This window comes from Pangasianodon hypophthalmus, chromosome 13, assembly GCF_027358585.1.
Source record: "Pangasianodon hypophthalmus isolate fPanHyp1 chromosome 13, fPanHyp1.pri, whole genome shotgun sequence".
NCBI lineage: Eukaryota > Metazoa > Chordata > Actinopteri > Siluriformes > Pangasiidae > Pangasianodon > Pangasianodon hypophthalmus.
Window position 1 is genome coordinate 15,825,279 of NC_069722.1, and position 26,569 is coordinate 15,851,847.

General features: G+C 39.2%; 1 non-coding gene across 1 annotated transcript; it reads left to right on the forward strand.

Moving 5' to 3' along the window:
• Positions 1–18,351: 18,351 nt before the first annotated feature.
• On the forward strand, positions 18,352–18,441 carry trnar-ucu (transfer RNA arginine (anticodon UCU)). Its single transcript is given in 2 exon segments — positions 18,352–18,388; positions 18,406–18,441. It is a non-coding gene; the product is annotated as a tRNA-Arg (tRNA).
• Positions 18,442–26,569: the final 8,128 nt, after the last annotated feature.

A 26,569-nucleotide genomic window follows, 5' to 3' on the forward strand; every position in this document is an offset into this window, starting at 1 on the left:
GCGTTATTACGTGTGGGGTGTGTGTGTGTGTGTGTGTGTGTGTGTGTGTGTGTGTGTGTGAGTGAAACCGGCTCCATCAGGTGACAAAGCTCTCCTACTGAGAGGTTTCACCTCCACATAAGGACCAGCAGGTGTAAGATGGAAAAACTCCCCTGGCAAAAGAATAAGGTGATATTATTAATACTTTCCTATTATTAAGTATAGAATGAATAGAGAAAATGTACAGACTGTAAGAATATATGCATTAAAAAAGTTTCTTACAACAAAATAGAGTGGTTCATTTGAGTAGTAACTGGCTACCCAAATTAATTCCTGCTCTGTTTTCCTTCAAAAGCCTTCCTAATCCCTCCATACACTTGTCATCACTGTGTCATAGTTACACGTCATCTCTGTAAGCCGGGCTGTTATGGATCTGGCAGGCATAATCTCAGAGTAGGGAAAAAAAGAGTCTGCATGGGCCATCTGGCCAATGTTCAAGCAACAGTGCGGAAGCTAATAAAATAAAGCAGTGACTGAAATCAGTGATTCCCACCATGCACTAGTAACACACAGAAAAGTGAGTTGAACACAGCTCTCCATATGCTGTGTGCATTAGAGAAACAAACATTTATCTTTGTTAGTGTTAATCAGATAAAGCCATAAATCTAAAAATGGTCCGGGATTTCCTTTGAGTCGGATCCCTGAGACGGTTCTTTTAATCTTAATTCAGACTTTAATCTCTTTAATCTATAATCATTTTAACAACAAAAAATGAATAAAGAAAAGCATAGCTGTAGCCGTGTCATCTTCACATATAGAAACTAGTAATTTTCAGATTACAGTTGTATCCTGACAATAACTTCTTCATGTCAATGCCAGTTCTTTTTTTTTTTTTTTTTTTTTTTTTTTTGCATGAACTAAGACGGTATAATGTTTAGGCATGCATGAAAAGTAGAGCAGCTCATCTTCTTGGTTCATAAGAGCTCCAGCATGTGAAGAAATCCATGAAGGACTGGGAATTGAGCCAGAGTATCAATGATAGAGAGCGAAGAATGAGAAAGAAAGAATGAAAGAAGCCGATCTCATTAGGAAACTGATGACTAGGAAACAGATCAGATCAGGCAATGCTCCAAAAATTCAGGACAAAACAAAATGTCAGGCTCATGATTGATCAGGTTGTGTTCTGGTGAAAAACTTGCTGCCTATAGACCCCCCCCCCCCCCCCCCCCTCCCCCCAACCCTTAGGCACTTCCTATAATCAACGCCCATGCCCACCCATAGCTAATTAGACATTAAGGAAATGTCAGGCCTCCATGATGTAAAGCAGCTTGCTGGGGATTGCTGAGGGGGGCGGGGACCGAAGAGAGTGCAGCACGGAAAAGCAACAGTGGACCAGATCAATATGGAGATGGCAAGACAGAGTTGGGGGTGGGGTAAATCGTGAGAGAGAAGAAGTGATCAGTGGAGAGAAAGAGAACGATCGAGAGTTCACGCGGCTTCACGGGACGTGCTTTGAGAAAGGCCCACCTGGACACACAAAGCCCGGGAGCGAAAAGGGAGGGCCGGTGATGTGAATACACAACGACACAGAGATACAAATGGGAAAAAGGGACACCACAGATCTTATTTTTTCTCATAATCATATGTTGGTAATAAATGTAGTCAGAACCTATAGCCTGGGAGCTGTCAAGCTTTGATTAATGTCCTGATCCCATGCCTCTCTCTTCTCCCCTCTTTCTCTGACCCATTTCAATCCCAGCTGAGGTTGAGGCACTGATGCAAGCTGCTGGATCACGAGCCACCCGCAGAAAGCACGAGTTAAAACGTTTCATGATAAATTCAGCAGGTTCAGTTCAGAATGTTGTTTGCTTTAACTCTGTTTGTTGCTTCTCAATCTCAGCATTCTCCGTTGATCACAAAGGGGGCTTCTGTTTCTCCAGTAGAAGTCCGTAAGGCATAAAGTAATAGGAATCCCCTGGCTGGGAGCTTGACAGAGTCGTCTCTCCTCTGCTCCTCGCTTTGCAGGTAGGTTAGGAATTAAAACGGATCAAACCTGCACGGTCTGAGTGGTGAAGGATGTACTGATATTTCAAAGATAAATTCAAGCTCTGGCTGTTTTGCTTGGGACTTGGATTTTCATATTACCAAAATTCCAGTTGACATGCTAAAATAATATTCCCATCTTTATTGTTGTGTCTGAATAAGTTTACATTCTATTAAAAAAAATTCAAACCATAGAAGTAGAGTATTTGAATATATACATGGAGCACTGCAGCTGTATATACAACTTTGCTGTTGTTAAAAAAAATCGACAGCATTCATCTTCAAAATTATTCAGATTCGCTGTGAGGCACATCGAAGCCCCCCCCCGCTGTAGCCGTTTATTAAAATAAACCTTTCAGGGAACTGATATTCATCCGTGGTAACCTTTGGCAATTGGCGTGCTGCTGGTAAGCCTTCGTTTGGTTGTCATTAAACAGCTGGAAATGACTAGGGTCTTTCAGGCTGCCTAACCGTGATTGGGAGCAACCCCCAGTAACCCAACATAGTGGCCAATTAAAGATAATTTAAGACTTAAGCAATTTGGACAGATTTCTGGAAATTACTGCAGAGGTCACATTGCCTTGTACGTCTGTGGGGGTGGCGGAAGTGAGCAAAGGATATTTTGACAGGTTTTAGCAGCAAAACATCAGATAGGACATACATATATTGTGTTCCTTCCCCACCACCTTGATTCCTATTGGTTTCAGGAGTCAGAGTCTAGCTGTCCAAGTCGACGCAGAAACAGAGGAGAAGCCGAGTAGTAGCTATCGCTATCTTTGCCACCTGTCTCATTCCTTTACACCTCTACATACTGTAAAGGCCAATTAACACCAGACATGTTTCTGAAGCGTTTTTCAACACGTCGCATGCAGCAATTATGCTTCCACTTTAACGAGAGGTTCAATTCACAGCAGCTGCATTAGAGGCACGTTAAAGGGGTGTAAAACTCAAGTCCATGCGTCGTGGTACACTTTTTTCATTTGCATGCATAAGTGAAGCATACTCGGTGAAATACATTGAAATCTCGCTTTCATTATTCTGTGAACTTTTTTTTTTTAAAGCCTAATCTACAAAGATGTCATGTCTATGCAACTTTCAAAGAAAGTTGCATAGAAAAGAATTTTACAGTAGTAACACTCATGGAAAGGAAAAAAATATGTTGTTTATTCACTCTCCCGCTGTCTCATGCCACATTTTCGAGCCATGCTGTAATTACACCTGGTCCAATATCTTTTATTTGACTTTCACTGTGATGGCTGTAGATGTAGACATTAGTTTTGTTGATAAAAATGACGTGAGCTTCCGTGCCAGTAGAGTGTGCATACCACATGCAGTTTAGATTGAATGAGCATGTTGAATGAATATGTTGAATCCTGCAACATATCCAGTGTGAATTCTGGGTAAATGCGGCACATAACTTGTTGCATGCACATACAGAACATTTCACTAGGTGGTCAGATTTACCTAAGCAAGAGGTCTTAACATTTATCCAAGTGGACAGAAAATTCTGGCAGCTGGAGTACTTGGTAGGCCCTTTTTCTCTTCCAATCCTTCTTTCCTTCCACTCTTCCTTTCCTTTGTGTCACTGTTACAGGTGGAAAGCTTGGTGTTTGCTGTCTGTAGACGCTTGTTTGCCCAGGGTTGATCTCAGGTCTAGGTGGACAGGAAGCAGGCTCAACTTTGGCTACTTGAAGTGCTGCCAGTCCCGCCGCCTCTACCCTTTACCAAATGTGAGGAATTGGGAGTGTCTTCACATGTCTCAGATAAACTGCTCGGATAAACTGGATAAAGAGCACACCACTTGCAAGAATTTCCTTTCTGAACGGAAGAATCTAGAGGAATAATCCATTATATCACGATACCTGGAGATAAATGTGCTTTTTATTCATTAATGTTAGGTAACTGCTTTATCCTGGTCAGGGTCACAATGGATCACACCCTGGATGGAATGCTAGGTCATTGCTGGGCACCATGTAAACACACACACACACACACACACACACACACATACTCACACTCATTCACACCTAGGGGTAATTTAGAGGAGAATGTTATACATACAAGGAGAATAATGAAACTGATCTCAGGATTGAATTGGAAATGTGGATCTGCAAACCTGCAACACTAACCACTACACCACACCTTTAAATGCCCTTTACTATGTAAAAAATGGTCAATAAAACTAGTATTGGTATTTATTATTGGTATTTATATTTATACAATATAGTGCTAGGGGAACAGTAGAGAATAAACACAGTTCTAGCAAGGCAGAAGCTTAGAATGAATGCTAAACATATTTTTGCATGACATTGAATGACATTAGAAATGAGTTAAGCAGTTTGATCTTCCATACATTAATACATTAAAAGTATCTGTGTGCCAGTTGTGCCACTGTGCTCTCCACATGCCTGACAAAAATATGATTCAGGCCCTAATTTGGCTTAAGCTTTATTATTCCAGTCTTAAAGCAATCCATCCTCCCAAACACCAAAAAGGTCAACAGTGAATGATAGTTAATTCGGACCAGTTAGCATGATGTATGTTCCCTAATGCTAAATGACACTGACTAACTTTCAGGCATTATTAGTGATGTTAGCATGTTTAGTGAATTATCTCTTTAAAGAGCAACAGCTGCCTAATGATGTGTGAGGCACTTCCAGGATTCTGTGGAGCGTCAAAGAGTTCCTACCCATTCACCAATAATCACGTCCGATACCCTACACAACCTGTGAATGAGCTTGTGTGGTCCTTCATGTCACGCTTTTACACTGTCCTGGCTCTCTGGGCCACAGAACCCCCACATGTGGTTCGGACTAGGGGTGAACGGCACAGGAGATGGAGGGAATGCAGTGCTGAAGTTGGAGCTGTCTACCAATGAAAGCCGTATAGCGAAACGCAGAGCACCCAAACTGCCAATGCAATTCAAGAGAGCAATCAATCTCCACACAGCATGCAGGATACGCACACACACACACACACACACACACACACACACCAGATCATGTGAAGACACTAAACTTCGTAAGACACTGCACTTCGTAACTCCTCTGAAATGGCTATTTGCACATAGCTTGGGGCTAAACACAGCAGGCCTGATTCGTAGCTGAAATTAGGATAGCGGGAGACACGGCAATAGCCAGAGAAGCTCACTGACCTCTGACCTTTCCTATGAGAGTCTTCTGGACCACAGCTGGGAGCTTCTCCTCTCCTCCGTTCTCAGGTCAGGGGGATGGTGATTCCCCCGGCCATCGTGCTCTCCTCATTAGAAGACACACAATGACCCTGTTTACATGAGATAGTAGTGTTAAAGGCATACCTACTAGTTCCTTTTATATGATAAAAGGTGTTTGCTGAGTACAAATATAGAAAATGTAACAGGGTTGGAATCTAGTTCAGTTTCAGTTCAGTTTCATTTCTAGCCTCTTTGGTCAATCAGCTGAAATTCAGTTCACGATCAATCTGCCAAATGTTAAGCACATTTTTAAAGTAATTCATTAATTTGCAGAAGGATGAGCTAACTGTTGTGTTCTACAAGAGATGGTTTATTTCGTAAATCCCACAAGCTAGGAGCAGTTCTACAGAAAAAAAACACCTCCTCTCGAACATGGAAAGCTTTCCTTTTCAATCTTCAGTGTCTAATTGGTGGTCAACACTTAGCATCCAGATGCTACATGCTTGTACGCTTCTAATGGGAAGTCAGCATGGTGTTTATTTGACTTTTCTTCACTTACTTCACCACTACTACGCAACTCACATCCCCTCTTTACTTCAGTTAACACACTGTGGCATGGTATAAACCCAAATCTGCAAAATGACACAGCTTCTCAACAAAAGCACTTCAGGGCCCCATCCTGCCCAAAAGTTTGTTAAGTACAAGATTTTTCTCTCTCTTCTAACCATCTTTCCCTAATTGCCTTGCCTTCATAGTGATAGATGAATGTTTTCCTTACATGTCATCCTCATGACAGCTCTAGTATTTCCATGACCCATGGAAAAATGCATAATGTTAAAATTACATCCAGGCTCACTTTGGATTAGGTAATAGCCTGTGTGAAGACAGACCTGAAATGTCTTAATCTGTATTGTTGTTTCCTACCATCACTGATTTCTGTTCTTCTGAGACTGACTTGCAGATTCAAGGAACTAAAGAGAAAACAATGTGGTCTTTATAGATAGTTGGATTTCTTCTCCAGGCAAGTCTGGTCTTTTAGGGTGGGGTGGTATCCATCCCACTGGGGAAAGTGCTGCTCTCATTTCTTGTAACATAGCTTATAGTCTTATGACAGGCCTAGTTAATCGGTGACAATCCAGAGCCAGGGCCAGGCATCAGACAACCCTCTGTTAGCTGCCTTGAGGCATCACCCCGGTTCCACCACACTGAGACTGTGTCTGTTCCCCAAGCTGAACATCGAGAAAGCTAATTAACATAAAATTAGAACATACCAAATGCACAACCAGCATCTTTGATCTGAACTTAGGATTGCTCAATATTAGATCCCTTATGTCTAAAGTGTTTATTTTCAAATGAAACTGTAACTGATCTGGAATTGAATAGTTTGTTTAACAGAGAAACTTGGGTTCGTCAAAATGTGTATGCAGCTTTAAATGAGTCTAGCCCTTTTGTATATAGTTACTGTATATACACAGCTACCATCTAATTCCCCAAAGAGGAGGCATCACAATTATAACAATACTCTAGGCATTACCCAGAAACCTAGATATGAATATAATCTCTCAGATTTATTGACTTTATTGCCCTCTTACCTCACAGAACCTGATGAAGTGACTAAGAGTTTAGAGTCAACATTTCACACTAGATAATATTGTCCCACTCAAAGTCTCTGTAAGTTGTAAACCTATTTGTTTAGTCCAGAATTTTGTTTTCTTTTTTCTTTCCTCTTAGGTAAAGGAACGGATCACGGGCATAGAGAGATTTAAACTGGTAAACCGGGCTATTCTGAAAATGTCTCACACTTTCACTCAGGTTTGTTAAATGTGGGGTGGCTGGACGCTTTATGTCCCAGGATGCCATCAGGTCTGTGTTACCTTGTGGCTCTCCCTTTTAGTTATGCTGACATAAATAGAGTCGCTGGTTGCACTCTGATCACAATGAGTACATCTGGCAGGTCTGTACACCCTTTTAAACGATTGTAAGATAAAAGCATACGTAATAATTTGTTCTTTTTCTGTTATGGTGTGTGTATACTCCAGCTTCCTGATTCTGACACGCCTCTACTGCTATGCGTCCTCTCACCCTCCAGATCTGCCTGATTCATTCTGGTGCTGTACTTTTGCTCGGAGCTTTCTGCACTTGTGACTCACCTTCTGCTGCTGTGTATGGTCCCAGATCTTACTACAGTACCATAGATTGTATCTTCATAGCACTGTTGCTGTAATCATAAAGACTGTCCTGTGCTCATCCCAGGACTTATATTCACAACATGCTTGCTTATTATGGATCTATATCTAGATCTTCATCTGGCATCTATTGCACAAATCAAATTGAAGCCTCAACGAAGTAATAAGGAAGATATTATAGAATTGTGATTTGTTCATAGGTTTGAGGAGAATATCACATTTTCTTATGTTGCACTTTTTCCAAATAATGTCCAATAATGCTCAGCAGGTCCATGACATCATGACATCACCCCTCCATGTAATTTTCAAATATCAAATAGCCACGGCCAGCATGCTTCAGGCATTTGACATCAAGCAATGGCTTAAATGGTTAAAGGGCTACAGCCCTTGCCACTGGAATAATCATTGTTCCTATGGGAACTCCTGTCTATGTCATATAATCTTGTGCCAGCTAGAGAGGCCAACTAAGTCCAGTAAGCTTCCAGATGAAACTATATTAACAGTGACAAACAGATGAAATGTCCTATTACAGCTTAAGCATTCAACAAATTTCACTGTACATCACATGTCTCGGGATATTATCATGCCACAAAACTCAGAATACAGAATTCAGTAATAATCACTGAATAATTTGCTGCCTAATGGGATTCCAATAAAGCTATGGGAAAAAAAGCCTGAATATGCCATATGCAATATGGAAACAATTATTTTGCCACAAGCCTCTATTTTTTGGCAGGTTTCACCTACTGCAGTGTGTGTCAGTGTAAGTAAGGAGTTTGTGTGTGAGACATTAACTTCTGTAATAATCTAACAGATGAGATGTATTTTATTGGACAATAAAAAAATGATTGATAGTAACACAGCATCCTGGTTAACGGCCTCTTACTTGCTTAGTGTAATGCATGATGTTTGCTTTCCGGTATGCAAAGGGATGCTAAATACTTGCTGTTTCGATATTAGTTTCAGCTTCAAACAATATTGAACAGATTTTTGCTGTATTCAGAGTTGATTTCAGATGTACAGTACTGTGCAAAAGTCTTAGGCACATGCAAAGAAATGCTGTAGAGCAAAGACGCCTTCAAAAATAATGAAATTAAATGTTTCTACATGAAAAAAATACTATAAAGAGCAGTAACCAGGAATAAATGAAACAAAGTCAATATTTGGTGTGACAATCCTTCGCTTTAAAAAAAAAAAAAATAGTAGTCTCGGGTACAATGTGTGCAGTTTTATAAGGAAATGAGCTGTAAGTGTTACTGAGCATCTTGCAGAAGCAGCCACAGTTCTTCTGGAGACTTTGACTGTCACACTTGCTTCTTATTTTTGCAGCAAAACCCAGCAGCCTTCATCATGTTTTTTGTCTGAAAAGTGTCTCTTATGTAATATGCCGCTTTGTTTACTGATATACAAACATTTTTCTGTAACATTTAATTTTGTGCTGGAAAACTAATGTTTGGAATTCTAAAATGGTTTTGTACTGAATCAGTAATGTAGAAGTCATTGCACAGTACTGTAAATACAGACTTATGTGCTATTCTGACAGTGCACAGTTACATGCACTTCTGACACTTTTTTGTGACTATATCAGCCTGAAATTTATATGTTGGGCTGTAAATACACTTAAAAAATAGTAAATATACTAAAATGACACTGTTAATTAATTAATCATTTTGACTATGGCTCTTTTTTTCTGGCACAAAGGACATCAGAAGAGATAATGCTTATCTCAAGGACCAAATTTTATATGGATAAAATTATGAAGAACATTTGGCCATATTTTCTTTTGAGGAAAGTGAATCAAAAGAAAAAAAAACATTGGCATTATTTTATTAATTTGACAACTCAAAATAATGAATTAAAAGCATGGTCAAATAGCTTAAACATTATGGCATTCATGACCTCAGCTTAGTATCTCGTGGCCCCACTGTGTGCACAATTAACACTTAGCACATGATATAAGATTAACAATTGAATAAACAAACACTATTTATATCCTGTCCAGTTACTCACTGTAACTGTCAACATAGAGGTTTTCACCTATGCCTAAGCTTCACGCTTTCTGCCACTCTACCTAGCTCATTGTATAATAATCAGATATGCTGGATCAAGTGCTATTTTATGAGCTGCTATATAATGATTTGGAAGCCATATTGTTAAATTAAGGCAAATTTACAGTGATTAATGTGATAATTACAACTAGGACTATTCATTCAGCCATATATTGGCAATACACTAGACTCCTATTAGATGTTTATTTGAATGCTTGTAATCTTCTGATTTATACATAAAAATGTTAGTCTCAATTTTTACTTTTTTACTGTTAGATTATCACTCGGTATTATGTTACATCGTATTGCACACAACAGCAAAGAAAACAACATGATCTGCTTCTTCAGTCCATATTTTCTATCCCCTGGGCATGAAGGTAAGTGCTTGTCTGTAAAGGTGATGGTCTGGATGTTAGTAAAAAATCTCATCTCCGACACCTTTATTTAAGAAAAGCAGGTCATTTTAATGATCTGAATGCTGACTGAATAGTTTCCCATGTAAATACATGCATCAATAGATGCAACAATTAAATTTAACATGTTGCAATTTTTAAAACTAGTTTAACACTGATAGCTAATAAAAATAATAATAAAATAATAATAATAATAATAATAATAATAATAATAAAAACTAAATAAAAAGGACAAAACTAGTCTGGACTTTAGTTGGCACTATAAACTGATAAAACCAAAACCTCTACAGAAGAAGAAGAAGAAGAATATAATAATAATAATAATAATAATAAGGAGAAGGACAAGGAGGAGGAGACGCTGACTATTCAATTTTATTCCTGCAATTTTGTTGCCATATTGTTGCTATATAGAGGGCAAGCAGGCATATAATTGTGGGAAGCTGAGTGCATATGACACATGAAAATTGGGCTTTTGTGAAAAGGCAAGTGAAGGCGATGATGATTGATGGGGTGCAGGGGTGCCCTACAGAGACCGTTTCACTAACAATGAGAGACAGAAAGGCTGAGAGAAAGAGAGAGAGAGACAGTTGTGGAGCAGGCAATAAGGGACCATGCTAAATGAAAAACGGGCTGTGCCGCGAATATCCCGGCAACTAATGGCCCCCATGAGGCAAGAGTTAAAATCCTATAAAATAAAGTTCACTAACGCATAAAGCCCTAATAAGTATCCCTTTCAGCATTTTACAGGACTTGGAAACTTTATGAGAGGTGGCATAACCATGCATAGCCAGCTCCGGATTCACACGAAGATGCTCTGGGCATTTTCACATCTGTCAGCATGAATGCTACAACACTACACAACAACAATACATGAATGGGACCACAAATATGTCAATCAGACATACTTGCAGTAATGAAAATCATCCAAATGTCTACTGCCAGTTGATTGTTACCATTTATAATATTTGTAGAATATTGAATATATGTACTTACATGAATACATTTTTGAAAAGTATAAGATTAAAATAGATGTGAATATTCTGTTTGTACACTGTTTGCTTAAATTGTTGTTCTACAGTATATTATATTCAAATGGTAACCTCTATATGACTGTATACTGTAATGATTTATAATCCCGCTCTCCTGTGTCACCCAGAAGAAGAATTTTTCAGTCTAGTCCAACTCAAGGTTTCTTCCTGATGTTGTCTCGGAGTTTTCCCTTGCCACTAACATGTCTGGTTTGCTCATCTAAATCTAAAGCTTCATCTGGATTTCTATAAAGCTGCTTTGTAATGATATCTATTGTTAAAAAATGCTATCCAAATAAAGGTAAATTGAACTGAATTAAATTAACTGTTGTTGTCTCTTCAGAGCTAAAACATGATACTGACCCATTTACATGTTATGCATCATTATTACATCATTTCTGTAAATAATAACAAACGTCTTCCATTTTTAAAAAAAAATGAAAATGAGATAAACAGATTTTCACCCTACTGTAGACATTACCTTAGCCAATACCATTACCATATGTATACTGGGGGCAGAGGGTCATTATTAACAGAAGGGCAGCTAAGAGGTATGGGTAATGATGTTAAACCAAAGCCTGAAATATGAAACTCACAGTAGCAAATGCAACAGTTGCAGCATCATGGTTTTATATTTTCAAAGAATCTTACGTCTTGCATTCAAGTAAGATCACCTTTTTTGAACAAATAAACACACACGCACACCTGCTTCTTATAAAACTCACCCAGGTAAATTGTGCCGCTTAAGCTCAGTCTAGATCAAAGTAACCTATGACCTACAATTAAGGACAAATCTATTGTAGCACTGCATAACAAGGTACTGATGACCTGCTGTCTGCATTGTCCCAGAGGGAATTGGTGTCTTACATCAGCAAAATGTCAACTAGCAAACCATTCTAATCAGGAACAGTCCTCACTTCAACTTTGACCCTGTTTACTGGCGCTGCAACATGCAAAGTATGTCCACTTGGTCTGGCGCATTTAATAAGGCATCTTAACAAATTGACGTGAAGTGCCTGCTCCGGAGAGGAAGGGAGGAGGAAATTGGCTACGGGGGCCTGCTTTCTGTTGGCTGTAAATGATTCAGATTGGGTGGGGTGTGGGGGTGGGAGAATGGGTGGAGATAGAGAACAATGTGTCACAAATTAGACTTGGAAATCAAGAGCCATGGGCCCTGTTCTTCATCTTAGTCTGCACACACACACATCTTAATCTATACATGAAGACACACACAATCACAGACACAGACTGGTGGGTAAGCAAAGGGTGGAGGGGGTGGGGAAGTGAAATGTAAAAGAGTATAACTGCAACAGCAACAGCATCTTACGTCTTTTTATAAGACTCGAATGGATAAGATGCTATAAGAAAGGTTTAGTCGTTCATTCATTCATTTCGAGTAACTGCTTTATCCTGGGCAGGATAGTGGTAGATCTGTAGTCTATCCCAGGAACACAGGGTGAGAGGCAGGAATACACCGTGGATGGGATGCCAGTCCATCACAGGGCACCATGCACACACACACACACACACACACACACATATTCACACATAGGGGCCATTTAGCATAGCTAAGCAACCTACTGGAAAGTTTTTGGGAGGCAGGAGGAAACTGGATTACCTGGCGGAAACCCACATAGACACAGGAAAAACTCCACACACACAGGAACTGGGGACCCTGGATCTGTGAGGGGGGGATGGCAGGGTGCCACTCTAGAAATATATATATATTATATAATAGTTACTGTATATTGCCACCAAAGGTGCAGAGTTGGTGTACAGTCCAGCCTGGCTAAATGTTCTCCCTGTCCAGAGAGAGAGAGAGAGAGGGACATACTTCTACATTTGTATTTCCTTGTTTCCTGTCAGCACTTGTTGTTGTCCACCAGCCCTGGTCCAGTCTGACCCCACAGCCCCGACACATCAATAACTCTTCATCAAAACAACGATGACATCAAATACCCTGTGAGCTGAGCGGTCATTACTGCCACGTGGTATTCATTTAACATTGTTGTACTCTTCATAGTCAATTCCACAGGTCAAGCAGGACTGGAAATAGCTGGGTAGACAACTACGAAAGGCTGATCAGTTGCCTTGCTTTATGGGAACCACATGTCCAAGACCTGTGAAGTTTTGCATGGTACATATTTTTGAATAATTTGAATATAGATTCTAAAAGAAACTTAAAATAACGGTGATAATATCACTAATAATGAACGATGAGCTAGCAAAACTAGAAGTAGTTAGCCACCAAAGCACTGCTTGGACATACACTTCCTTCCAAAGTGCTTGTGGTTAGCCGGTTGCACTTCTTCATATTGAGCCTAAGATAGTGATTTGTGTGAGAGTTTGGCACTGTGATTGGCTACAGGGCATGTAGACTCACACTGGGTCAGCAGGGACTCAAAGCGGATCTCATTGGCTTTAATTTATTTCGGGGACTGGAGGGTGCTGGGAAAGGTGTTGAGAGAAATGCCTGTCAGGGCATCTGCAACAGGAAGCTTTAGATTAAGGGTCAGTATGCTTGGCTACTTCTTATCTGTACTTAGAAATCCTCAAATAAATACTAAGTAACTCAGAAAATGAGACTTATTTCAGTGGTGTTCATAACTCATATGTTGTTTATGTGTTATATAAGAAAGAGATTACAGCTTACTATATGACATGGAAACTGAGATTGCATATCACTTCCTGTTGTACATATACTGTATAGGAGGTAGTCCATCTTTGTGACCCAGTGTGTTATATCACAGTTTCACAAATCTGTTTCACAAAAATTTCACATGACATTATGACTGCTGGATAAACCGAGATGAAATAAAGAGGGGTACAGGGTGTCAGAGACAAGCCACAAAATGGGTGCAGCAATTCAGTGGCCCCTTCTGAGTGATTGAAATCCCGGCATCTTGGACAGACCAGGTCAGGGTGTAGTGCGACCTTAATCAAGCCCAAGCACAATGCTGAAGAACAAAAAGTACAACAACAAACAGGGCTCAAAATTACACAGTGATAAAAAAAAACTATAATAATAATAATAATAATAATAATAATAATCAAAGTCTCTATTGCTTTTGTATAAATAAAATCTAATACCAACATCACACATCTGCAGACAACTGAATCTTTGTACCACTATGCAATCAGATGTCTAATCATGTTGAGTCAAACTTAGGGTCCTGAAATGCTTAAAGTGCGCCCAGAAAAGTTAAGTAAAATAATCAGAGCTTACTGAAAGACAGAAAAAACTATTACTTAATTGTAATAATTTGTTAATTTTGTTAGTACTATAGAGTTACCTGTTTTCTTTCGTGACTATATGAAATTTATGCATGGCTTGGGAAAGAGTGACAGAGAGAGCGAGACAGAGCATGTGTGTGTGTGTGTGTGTGTGTATGTGTGTGTGTGTCCACGCACGCACGCGCTAGGGCACTTGGGAAATTAAGCCAGTTTTCCTTCATGATAAATTTCAGCTGTCGGCTTCTAGGAAGTTCCTTAAAATCTCTTGTGATGGGTTTGAAATAAAAAAAGCAACACATGCACAGTGTACAGCAGAAAAAGAGAACTAGTAACACAACTTTTTCATAAACAACATTTTTACAACACTGTATGGCAAATAATTCAGCACATTATATACAAATATATATTTAGACCTGTTGATTCAACATGTAAACTGATTTTATTTCCTGTAGTTTTTGTTTGTATGTTTTTTGTGGTTTCGTTTTGTTTTGCAAAATAATTTCCGTACCTCTTTACATTACAAAACTTAATATGCCACACATAATTGTGAAGTCAGAAAGTTTCTTAAGCCAAACGTCCCAGGACTTTATCCGCATGCATCTCATATCCTGTCATGTCACAGAGGATTTTCTAAGATAAGATTAAAATCTTAGCAATTTTTAGCTATAAGGTTTAGAAACATCTCTTGCAGTGAGACAAGCGAATGAAGAAATAATGTATATACCATGAGTTGTGTCTTGGTGTTAAAAAACATGCAAATCTGACATAATATTACTTAGTCATTTTGTCCTAGCTCTCTTCCACTTAAGTTAATAACAGTCGAGTACCCAAAGGTTAAAACATACCTGTTTAATTGTTTTATATTGATAACTCCAACCACCACGAACGCATGAACACGTCATGTTGAATAAATGGCAGTAGTTTCCAACTTTGTGAGCTGCAGGCCCACAGGAAGAACCTCAATGACCATTACCATCATCATCATCATCATCATCACCAGCATCACGATCATAATCATCATCATCATCATCATCCGCACCACCCTGAGCGCACTGGCCTGCCTCTCATTGCCACTGTTGATATATCTTTTCCATTTCACATTAAACTGTTCCTCTCAAGGGCCTCAAGGCTCAAGGGGTCACACTCATTCAAATGCCTTTCAGTCCTCCTGTCCTCACTGCTCTATTTCTATACGAGCCCTGTTAGTGAGAAATTCCTCTTCCTTCCCGTTCGTGAGGCTCAAATGAAGACCCCAGAGACACTGACTGAGGCTACTGCCAAAACTCTCTGAAAGTTCTTCTCAGCAATGTTTCCTTAGAATCATTGCTGATTTAGAAAGTGCATCTTAAGAAACATCCTGCTGCAAATTATGCTAATTAAAATCACTTGCAAAAACAATGACCATGCCAGGGTTTTAGTTTTGATAACATAATAGGACATGATTCCTCTTAACTCAACCACTAGGCTAGAATCTTTACACTTTTTTTGTATGGGTCAAACTGGACCATTGTAAATGTTTGCTTTTCTGTTTTCTTTGGATGTATTGTTTTGGGTTTTATTTTAAATAAAGCGTTATGCCTAGCAGAATTACTCTTAAAGAATTTTTAAAAAATTGATGTCTATGTAACACAGAAGCCATATTATGGACCAGCGGGTTTTCATGGATTTGGGTGCAATGGAGCAAGAAGAAGATCACGAGAAAGCACCTGAAAAGAAACGGAGAGTAACTCTAGAGTTTTAATTACAGCTGTCCAACTGCTGCGGCCTGATCAAAGAGATCACACAACTTCCTGGTAAATTAAGTGACTCACAGCGCAGACCAAGACCTGAGAAAATGGGACACATACTCAAACTGTCAATATACAAACACACGCCCACACACACACACACACACTCCGCTGCAGCCAACTCTAGACACATGTCTGAGTCACTGAGCAAAGTCTGCTCCAACAGTGCAAAACCAGACAGTTGTTAATCTGGAAGCTAAAATTTTTACCCCCAGTTGCTTTTGGATGTCATCACGTAATTGCCTAATGTCAAAGCTGCATAGAGGAGGGACTGTGACAAGACTGAATTACATCTTTTCTTCTTTGCTCTGCCATTCAGACACAACTCAGTCAAATCGGATCTGTCTGCTTCACATGTTAACCTTCAGAGAAACCCGGGCAGCAGGCCAAGTCAAGAGAAAGCTCATCCTCCCTCCAACTCCACCCCCCAACCACACACACACACACACACACACACACACAGACCTGTGACACTGGCTGAATTTCTGGCGAAGCTAATAAAACTTGAATAAATTCCATTCCATTCCCTCTGCACCAAAATTTCACGTATTGAGTCTCAGGAAATCAGGGACGACAATTTCCTCCTCACGTAACATTAGAATGCAGAAGCTTGGAGTCACAGAGGCTCCAGAGTCGCCACTGCTGGTTTTACCCAATTACCCCATCCTCCCCTTTGTGAGTGGAATCCAGTCATGGCCAAATCATGCACCATATCTATGAACAGTAGTGGAAGAAACAAACAAAAAAAACCTGACAATGTTGGTTCCATGGCACATCTCTGATACAGTGCTCTATCAGCACACTCATGAATGATGATGGATGAGCTAGAAGAAGAGGTGTTTGGCAACAGAAACGCAAGACAAGTGCTCTCACGCTAGGTTCTCTTCATTTCCCCCGCATCACATTGAACTCTCAGACCTGCCTGATTTCAGTTGAAGCTTTTCCTGTGCCTGGTGCTACAAAAATGAAAAACAAATATTAAGCTGTCACAGCTGTTTCACAGAAGTTAGGATTGCTTTGAACGTAACTCTGAGTACACCCTTTAAAATAAGCACCTAAATGGAAAGGACAAGGTACAAACATGCCAGACAGCACCAACAAATGAATTAAAGGGAGCCTTATTTACCCATACATTCAACTCCAGTTACAAAATCTGCTGTAGATATGTGCAACTGGTTTTTATGTCCATTTCCCTCTATTTTCCTGAAATGGGATTTTATCAAATGATAAACTTGGTGTTCTTGTCAAAGTCTTCTCAAATGTTCCATTGTTCATGAAGTCCCGTGCCCTTCCCCAAAACTGGAAATATCCCTGAACTGAAATAATCCCATCACCATGCCCTAATGCTAAAACCCCCTGTGAATATTTAGGAAAAGGTATAGTCTCCAGCCTTGCTCTTAAATGACCTAAGGGTCTCATTTGACCTCAGAGGATTTACTTTCTTTTGAAACATAGGCTTAATATAAGAACTGCTCTTTTTTTTTTGGGACAGATAATCTGGAAAGGAGAGATCTCAGAGATACCTGTGGTCCGGGACAAACAGAGATCTGCTTCTCATGTGACTACTCACTGAAGGGTTAAGGCGATACATCCAAGGTAGTCGTTAGATGTCATCACTCCTTCATTGAGTTCTCTTCTCTGCTATTGTGGAGTCTGTATAAAAAGAAAAGAGTTACCTGTAGCCATAGCTGCTGCTGCTATGCATTTAAGAGTGTGTGGTGGGGATAGGATGATGGGAGAGAAAGGTAGAAATACTGAAACAATCAAACATAACATTAGAACGTTATAACACTTGTCTCGATCAAAGCTTGCCCCTCGCTTTGCATCACCATTTGATAGTTAAACAAATGAACTGCATGTTCAATAACATACTGACCTGCTAAAAATGAAGTTAATAAATCAGTAACCTGAAGGTAAACAAGACAGTTGGTGTTATGTGGGAATATTTTAAGGAAGTGGATGACAGAAAACAAATAGGTCTTCTGTTTTCATCAGGAAAAGACTAGTGTGAGTTATTATCAGGATAACACAGTTTTTTTGCATGAGTTGTCTCTGTAGCCTTTATCGATTTGTTTCCCTGATTAAAAAGCATACTTTCTGGTATCATGGAGTTCTCCACAGAACCACAATTAAACTGAAATGTTTTAAGTGCTCTCAGTTTCCTCAACGTTAAATCACCTTCCATGAACAAGGAAAAACCTTTAATAAATGTGTGAAAGGAAAATGGCAGCTATGAGAAATGAAGCATCAATTTCCTCTGGGTTCACTGGTTTCCTCCCACCTTCCAAACACACACACACACACACACACATTGGTGTCCCTAAACTGCCGCTAGGTAGGACAATAACTAGTGCAGGTACTTTAGATGAAAAAAAAAGAATGTTGCTGGACAGAAACTATGACTAGTCCTGGATTAGAAGCCAGCAAAAGAGCGAACTCTTGAGAGAGTGCAGTGTAATGGGGCTGTGTGGCGCAACGGATAGCGCGTTGGACTTCTAGGCTCAGTGTTGGAGCTATTCAAAGGTTGTGGGTTCGAGTCCCACCAGAGTTGTTTACTCCCCTCTGTTTGTTTCATCTTAGGGGCAGTCGTGGCCTAATGGTTAGAGAGTCGGCCTTGTAATCTGAAGGTTGTGGGTTCGAGTCTCAGGTCCAGCAGGGATTGTAGGACCAGCACGCTCTTCCACCCTCAATACCACGACTGAGGTGAGACCCTTGAGCAAGGCACCGAACCCCCAACTGCTCTGTGTGTGTGTGCACTTGGATGGGTTAAATGCAGAGCACAAATTCCGAGTATAGGCCACCATACTTGGCCACACTTCACTTCATATTGTATGTTCTCAAGTGAAATGCCTGTGCTCATGTCCAGCCAAAGGTGACATCCTCCTCCCTGTCCCAAGCTGGCATAACTGGGCACTTTATTCAGAGTGCCTTGTTTTTCTGGAACACATGAAATAATAACTCACAGCATAATCATTAGATAATTACTGTAAGGAGCAAAACAAACAGAATTCCAGAAATAAAAAAATGAGACATTACAAGAACTGAAAACAGATTCACTTGCAGCTGTGGTCCACCATCATCCAGAGAAAACAAATCCAGTAAACCAAGGTCAAGGCATTATGTTAATGCATTTGCATCATAGTTCAGTAGTACCAGTGTCCAGACTGACACAGCAGGCCGAAAGATTTGTACCATACCGCTGCCGTGGTATTGGATGCTAATGGCATCATCCCTACCACACATTCAAAAATCGTCCAGTAAACATTTACCTGAAAAGGATGAGATCACACCAGCAAGCAGCTGTCCACACACCTCCCTGGAGATAGTGGTCAAGTTGCTCACAATGTTGAAGGCAAAGTAATTTTTTTCTGGTTTCTGACAGTTGACTTGTTCCTGACTCCTGACTTTTATTGTAATTCACTAATACAGAGATGGCTAATACAAGGGTGGACAAATTATAAATGTATTAGCTAGCCCAGTGGGCTAGTGAAAGCTCCAATCGCCCAGTCTCAGGTTTTAGTTAGACTTTAAGAAGACTCTAAGAAGCTGTGGTTAGTGTAATTTAAGCTGTTTACCTAGTTAATTACATTCATACAGACTAATGAAATTGAGCAATGTCTTGATTTTTTTGTCAAGAGCTCTGTGTAGTAAGAAGAAAATAATCCATAGTGTTTATTTTATCTTGATAATGTCTCTGATGTAGTGTGTAACAGATGCCCTCAGCAAAATGGCAGCAAGTCTTTGTCTAACGTTTTGGATATGAGTTGTGGTGTTCTTGCATCACACATAAAATATGCTATTCAAGTCTGGGTAGTGTTGTTATTTTCACTCAACATGCTATTAGGAGAGCTGCACGATAGTTTTGAGCTTGTCCTGTGTTTTGCCAAGCAAAATACATGCTTACATGAACACACAGTTTCATTAAAAAAGTTGTTCTCTCATCCATGCAAGTTAATGTATTCAACAATTAAATATGGTTCCTACCGATGGCCAAATGGTTGATGTGTGTAACATAGTTGGCAGATGTTGGGCTTCAGAAACAAGCATGGTAAACAGAAAAACTAGGTTAACAGTAAATAAGATGATGTGGCTGGAAAAATAAAGCTGTATTTTTATATATTTATGTATTTTTTCTTTGAAATCGAGGGAAGGCTCAGCCCTGTTAACCCATTTATACCAGCTGGCCTTGGGCATGCCATATGCAATATTGAAACAAATTGAAGTGTATAGCTTTCAAAATGATTTGTGAATGTCTATAGGATTTTTTTCTCTAGTTGGTTGGGAGAAAAAAACTGATAACTGTGACATCAGAAGGCAAATGAACCTAATTATCTGCACGGCTAACAGCTACTCCTTGTCCTGGCCACCCAGGCTAGTGATCTGTCCACCTCTGTGATATAGAATGAAAGATTCCCCCAATAGATTGTCTACTATCTCTTGTTATAAAATAATGAATAGGCTGAATACATCCTCAAATCATCCTCATTCAAAGTAGACTGAAACATCTCTGTCTCAAATTATTCCAGTGTTATTCCACTCCAGAAGCTCTGCTGCCAGAATTGGTAAGACAGTGTCACTTAAGGCAGGAGATTTTTGTAAACCACAGCCAGTGAGCTTCTGCCAGGGAGTAGCAGGGAAGTGTGAGAAGGTGGAATGCGGCTGTAGGAGCCTGGCCTTTCCAAGGTGTTGGGGGCATGATAAGTCTTGTTTAAATGTCACCTTCTCCAAAATGCCATGTGTCAACAAACGCCCGTGCCCTGTAGCTCTGATCTGGCCAGGCAAAAGTCCAGGATAGTCATCAATCAGGGTCGAAGCCTTTCAAAAGTTGGATTGGACTGCAGGAAAAAGCCGTGCTAGCAAGGTGGGACCAAAAATCCACAGGGTGACCTCTGACCTGAGTGACATCCATGGGGAAGGGTTGTTAGTACAGAATGTTGCGTACTTTTCAGAGAAAGTGGCAGAAGGGTGTAAAATCATTTTTCACAAATCCAAGACCGCCTTTTTACCTCTGTGCTCTGTGAACTTTTTAACTTGCTCTCTTGCTATTTCTTTTTCTTTTTGTGGGGAATTCTAGTTCTTGATTGTGTTTTAATTATAATCACTGGCACCATTTGTGAAAATAGAAAAAAGTTCATCTAAAATGAATTAAGCATGCAGTGAGTGGTATTTTGAGTTGAAACATGAGGTTATTGTATAATTTTAGATTCACACAAAATTATTCTTTCCAAAATTAGATTATTTGCATTTAATACAAAAGAATAGCAGCACTGAGCCTCTTTCTGTATTGTTTAACAAGGGATTTCAAATAGGGCTCAAATCTGAAAACTGGAATAGCCATAATAATAAAAAAAATTTTTTGTTCCATTCTGTGTTTATTTGGATGGATGTTTGAGTCATTTTGAAAAAAAAAAATCTATCTATGGTATAACAAAGGAAAACAAGTTTTGGAATAAAACCTCCTGGTACTTGATGAAATTCATTATGTTATTATTGTAGTCAGAATCATAAGCTTCATAAATCTGTCTACAGTGCTGTGGATGTGTCTTAACCTAGCACATTATTCTAAAATTCTCACTAGAGAAGAACGGAAAATTAAAAGAGAGAAAAAAAAACAGAATAAAGTGTCTTAGTAAGGTGTTGAGTAATCATGAGCTGCCAGAACAGCTTCAGTGCTCCTTGGCACAGATTCTCCAACTGACTGGAACTGTACTGTAGGGATGAACACCATTCTTCCAAAAAAAAAAAAAAAAAAAGAAACAAAAAAAGAAAAATCCCTCACTTGGTGTTTTGATTATGGAGACATGTTAGTCCCAGATCTCCCGTAGGTGACTCTGAAGGCTATAGCATATGATTTACATCATTTTCATATTCATCATACTATTCAGTGAGCCTTGATGGGAGCCTGGAAGGGGAAGGGACCACTCCCTTCAGGAGAGAAATGTTTCATCATAGGATAAAGGTGAACAGTCCGAATAATTTTATATTGATTTCCAGCAACTCTTTTCTCTAAGGGGATAAGTGGAGCCAAACCATGCCAGTGAAATGTCTCCACAGCATAACAAAGACACCAGTTATTCCTTTAATTTGTCACGTGTCTGTAACATCCCACTGAGATCTGTATGTCTGTTTGTCTGTTTCTCTTCCTAATTGATAGACGAGATTCAAATAGGCAAATTCAACCCAATACAGTCATACACAATAGTTTTGCTTTTGTCAGTGTGCTCTTTAAGCTTGTTAGGACATTGTTAGTGGAATCACGCTGAAATGGAAATTGCATACTTTAGTTCATTGTCAGTGGAATCACGCTGAAATGGAAATTGCATACTTTAGTTCATTGTCAGTGGAATCACGCTGAAATGGAAATTGCATACTTTAGAACAGTATTTGTTCTTTGTGCTCATGTTGTTTGGAGACGTCACTTATAGCTATAGACAAACAGCATAGGTGAAAAAGATCTGAAGCCGCCGACTGGGGGCTACAATCAATAGTACTTGACAAGCGCAAATATTTACAAACACACTCTTGTATTTTTCCCGAGGTGTTTACATGAACTTGTGTGTTACTCTAGATAGTATAATGCAATCCCGCCATCGAAACCTGATCTTACCCTCAGTCCTCAAAAGGAATTATTTTTTTTACTCTTTTAATATTAAAATTAGTATTAAAAAATTGAAATCTGTTAAATTTCTTCAGAAGCATGCAGTCTGAGCAAGTAGAGCAGACAGAAGACATGATTTAGCAGTTGACTCCCACTGTTTGGGTCCCGTTTTTGACGCTGGGGCTCGAGGTGGAGCTGAGAAGTTTCCCAAGGCCTGGCGAGTGCAAACGCTTGCCGCGTGGTCCAGGGCTGACCAGGGGGACCCGTAATGTGTGTTTGTACGTATGTGTGGTTGAGCCAGTATCGTCACATGGCCCACCCACACGGCTTGTAGCCCAGTGTCAGTTTCCGTTGCTCCTCAAGTGAAGTCCTGATTGTTTTTTTTAGTTTATCCATTAGTTCCAGTAACAGGACAGATACGCAACTACGGTTCCAGTGTGTAATGTAATACATCATATAAATCATTTTCTACTACAAACTGTTCTAGAGAAGAAAAAAGACACAGGGTGCCAGCATTAAAAGAAATTCTTTTAAGACTTTATTTTAAAGTACTTTAAGCAAATATGAAGTCAGTTCAATTTTTATTTGTGTAGTGCTTTTAACAATAGACATTATCACACATCCAGATATATATTTGGATCCCTAATGAGCAAGAAACTCCTCCGTGAGATGAACTGAAGAAAACACCTTTTCTGACACTGAATAGTGAGATTATAAATTATTACAGTGTATATAGAGAATATAAAGAAATGTGAAAATATCTTAAATCTAGGATTTTATCTATCTACTATATTTTTCTAGTATTTCTGATTACAAGATTACAATAAACCAAAGATTTTTAAACCTATTTTTAGACTTTTTTTTTTAAACTAATCTCAAGCTTTAAATCTTCTTGTTCTATCGGCAGCTAAATTTGCTTCTTTCTATAAAATGTTATATAAATAAACGCTTAAAATTCGCCAAATTATCTGCCAATAGAACAAGACTCGTTCACCCTTGAAATAAGTTAAAAGAATGTCTAGAAATAGGTTGAATAATCTTATATTTGGCTTAGTATAATCTTATAATAGTGCAAAAACTAGGTACATTTAAATAATCTCTAATTATTTTATTTTCACCAGATATTTTCACCTGATGTCATTTTTTGCAATGTGTGTAGAAATGATATTCAGTGTATTCAGCATATTGTGAATAAGAGTCATGGGATATGCACAGGACAGCCTTTATAATTAAAATAAAAACATATTTACACTTTAACATCAGCATAAGCTCTTGTAAAGTACTTGCTAATGGTTAGTTTTCTACGGAAGCATAAAGAGTTTTTTATATATATATATATATACAATTATATTGATATCACAAACATCAGATATGAAGTCATAATTTAAATACAGTTGCAAGTGAAACATCTCTTGAATGATACATGTATGAGGGTGAGTCAAATGAAAACCTTTTTTTTTTTTTTTTTGCATTGTTTATTGCAAAGAGGTGTCACAAAATGGGTAACATTTCTACGTAATCTCCATTTCGCTCACATGTTCCAGTGCTAAACGAGGGTTTGGATTCCTCTAGAAAAATAATAATAATAATAATAATGATGATGATGATTCAGTTCTAATTTATATTGCACAATAAAGGTTTTCATTTGACTCACCATCATAAAAAATATTTTCCACAGGCTGATGGCTTTGCCTCTAGAAGATCTCATACAGCCTACAGTTATGAAATTCAAATGTACGCAATTTAATAGCAATAAGACAAAATAAAGATGAAATGTACATTAGTAAATTTTGGCTTTGTACGTAGTGAAGGAGTGTGTGAGTGACTCTCTGTGAGAACAGCCTCAGGCTGTAATGGTCTTTCTGGAGCACAGCAGTGGGGGTTTGATGGGCCGCGCTCTGCTGGAGAGGCTGAAGGTATAATCACTGGTACAGCTGACAGGCTGCACTCACTCATTCACTCACTCACTCACTCACTCAATCATACACACACTCACTCACTCACTCACCTACTCACTCACTCACTCACTCATACACACACTCACTCACTCACTCACCTACTCAATCACTCACTCACTCACTCACTCATACACACACTCACTCACTCAATCATACACACACTCACTCACTCACTCACTCATACACACACTCACTCACTCACCTACTCACTCACTCATACACACACTCACTCACTCACCTACTCACTCACTCACCTACTCACTCACTCATACACACACTCACTCATACACACACTCACTCACTCACCTACTCACTCACTCATACACACACTCACTCACTCACCTACTCACTCACTCACCTACTCACTCACTCATACACACACTCACTCATACACACACTCACTCACTCACCTACTCACTCACTCATACACACACTCACTCACTCACCTACTCACTCACTCACCTACTCACTCACTCATACACACACTCACTCATACACACACTCACTCACTCACCTACTCACTCACTCATACACACACTCACTCACTCACCTACTCACTCACTCATACACACACTCACTCACTCACCTACTCACTCACTCATTCACTCACTCACTCATACACACACTCACTCACTCACCTACTCACTTATTCACTCAATCATTCATGTACTCACTAATTCGCTCACTCATTCATTCACTCATTCAATCACTAACTCACTCACTCAGCCACCTCAGTTTTGATGGATTGAGACTTTGAAGAGATGAGTTTTGATTCTCAGTCTGTGTTATGGTAGTCTGGGGATCGTCAGGCGTCTGTGAGCCACAGTGGTGGAAATCACAATCCACCATTATCAAAGTTATTAGCCTATATTTATTATTGGCTTCTTATAATGATTAACTTTTTGACTTTATTTATTAATTGAAATTACAAATTAATTGAACAGGTTTAATCCAGACCTTAATAACTCAAACACAAGTAGGCTATAAATAATGACAACCTGGACATAATGTGTTCTGTCAGGGGGAAAGTTTGAGAATAAAAAGCTCAAAGGCTCTAATGAATAGACAAAATATTATTGTAATAAATAATATTTATGAAATCAGTTTGTACTGAGGAGGTCCTTGGAAATTTATTTTACAGTTATAGTGCTCCCTGGCTCCAGAAACCCCGTTATAATTTTCTTTAATGTCTTATATAACTAAACAATTTATACTTATTATGACTACAGCTGTAACTACAGTTATAACTGAAATCACTGGTTTGCTGGGTCTGTTTGTGATCTTTTTGATTGGGAGAAGAAGACTTGTGTATTAGCCAGGAAAGACCACAAAACTAAGGTCCATATAAATGAGTAATAATAATAAAAATAGTAGACCAATGTGGTAAATTTGCTTTTATTGACACATAGTCCACTGGTGCCAGCCTGAGAGTGGAGTTGCTTGTGTTTGGGGAGTTGTGGAAGCTCCACACTGCAGTTTCACAGGGATGTTGGCCTCAGGAGTTTTTAACCTCATGTCTCCCCCTGTTGGTGATACTGAAAGTGTTTCACCAGCCTTCAGCAACATGGAACATCACACACAATCAGCCCCTGAGCAGGCACTTTATTAGGAACACATCAGTGTATATTGTTTTTTTTCTTCTTTCCTGTATCCACTGAGCTGTTGTTTAGAAATGTAAGCATATAAGACAGGCATGTCTAATAAACTATAGCAACTTCACTGAACTTTATTCATGATGTTGATCTCATAAAAAAGAGAAAGTGTAAAACAGCCAACCTAATATAACTGCATGTGTGGAGCCTTGAGTTAGATGTAAATGTGTAAAGCCATAAAAATAAAGCATTTTTAACCTTAAAGAGCAGCTAGTGGTTTGTTGATTTAATATGAAAGTTAGATTATATAAAGAAAGTGCAGTATATGCCTGTGAAACAAACCCAGTGCACAGAAGTCTGGTTTACTCCTGACAGCACCTGTCCAGCACTGAGGTTAACTCTTCTTCATGTTTACAGTTACACACTTACACACACTCCAACTCATAGCGCATCTATCATACAAATGAACTGGTATCAATGGTAGGGTATATAATGGGATTATTAATATTTTTAGAAGCAATGCGCTCAAAA